General features: G+C 39.4%; 1 non-coding gene across 1 annotated transcript; it reads right to left on the bottom strand.

Moving 5' to 3' along the window:
- Nucleotides 1-589: 589 nt before the first annotated feature.
- LOC124075447 (small nucleolar RNA SNORA63) lies at nt 590-720 on the bottom strand. The gene has a single exon (XR_006846061.1). It is a non-coding gene; the product is annotated as a small nucleolar RNA SNORA63 (small nucleolar RNA).
- Between the last annotated feature and the right edge of the window lie 804 nt (nt 721-1,524).

Here is a 1,524-nt window from a genome sequence, read left to right as displayed (position 1 = left end):
TATTTCTGATCCGTTATGAGCATTTTTGAGACAAGATTCAAATATTCCCAAAGAAGCACAGTGCACGTTGTAATGGCCTATTCAGCAACAGCAGCACTGAATTCAAATATATCTCATCCCAGGAATTAAATAAGGTCAGCCACTATACTATTGGAGAAAGACTCCGTGTCACAAAGAATCCTCTTGTCTTCTTCAGTAACAAAGTTTGTAGCCACACCTTTCCTCCTAAATCGACCCCCTCTGCCAATTTGGCTCTTTATTCAAACAGTGTGCTGTTTTGCTTATGATTCTGTCTCCTAAGTTACATCAACGCCATTTCTGAGCACCATCTCATCACCAACTGCTGCCAGCGACTCCTGTGAATATAGTTTTCACGATTGGTGGGTAGATCATAGTTTATAAGCAAAGACACTTGTTGGACATTAATCCCACAAGCCAACAAGTCAGTAGTGATCAGAACTCAGCTTGACCCCGATTGGAATTCCCTCATGATAACATCTCTCTCTTTCTGGTCCATGTCACCACGCTGCAAAGGAAAAAAACCTTAATTCAAGAATCACCAGTCAGGTCAACATTTAATTTTATGAACGTGTATGAGACCAAGCATCCTTGGCTCTATAAGGGTATAGCAGACAGGTACAGGTAAGAAACAACTTTATTTTGAGCAGGGGAAACGACAACACAGCACTTACCAGCTGTATTATAGTCTGAATCCTGATTATACCTTTATTTATTTTTATGTGGTGCTGAGGATCAAACCCAGTTCCGTGTGCTTGGCAAATGCTCTACCACTGAGCTACAACCCAGACCTCCTGCATTGGAAGGGGCTGAGTATGGTTTCTCAGTTGTTTCTGTAAATATCCTTGCAAAAATGATAATGGTATTTCTAGAAGTCACTACAAGAGAGAAAGGGAATTGAATCTTGTGGCTTGTGAGGACAATTCAATAACATTTCTGATCTAATAACAATATTGATACTGAAGCAACCAGCCCCTCTCGGCATGTCACATCCAGGTCTTGTAAGAGTGGCTCAATGCCAGCGTCTGATTGTTCTGAGTCTTTGTGGTTGCACACTACGGTGAACATGTGAACAAAAGGACTTAGCCTTTTGGAGCATAAACCAATTTATAAGTAGCAATAGCAATAAAATAATAATAATAGTCAGCCTTTATTAGTGCACAGGTTGAGTCAGGCACGATTCTAAGTGATTTTCACTAACCTATCCTACGTGATAGGTATTATTTCCCCACTTTATTATTTTTATTTATTTATTTATGTTTTTATTTCCCCATTTTAAAGGTAAGAAAACTGAGGTCTAGAGGTGAGGAAACTTGCCAAAGATCACACAGTTGTAGAGTGATTTATGGTTAATCTAAGGGAACCTCTTAGTAGGAGAAAAGAGAGAGGGGCTAATGACATTTTTATCTCTTACCTGCTTTTGCCACTCAATCTAAAAGTTGTAGAAAGTGGCAAATGAATCCACCAGATAAGTAGATAAACACCAAAAATCAGAGTTCCCCCAAA

This window comes from Marmota monax, unplaced genomic scaffold (genome assembly GCF_021218885.2).
Source record: "Marmota monax isolate L192 unplaced genomic scaffold, Marmota_monax_Labrador192_F-V1.1 WCK01_AAM20220418_F8-fsc00008, whole genome shotgun sequence".
Taxonomy (NCBI): Eukaryota; Metazoa; Chordata; class Mammalia; order Rodentia; family Sciuridae; genus Marmota; species Marmota monax.
Note: the sequence above shows the minus strand (reverse complement) of the source record. Positions and strands in the feature narration are given on the sequence as shown.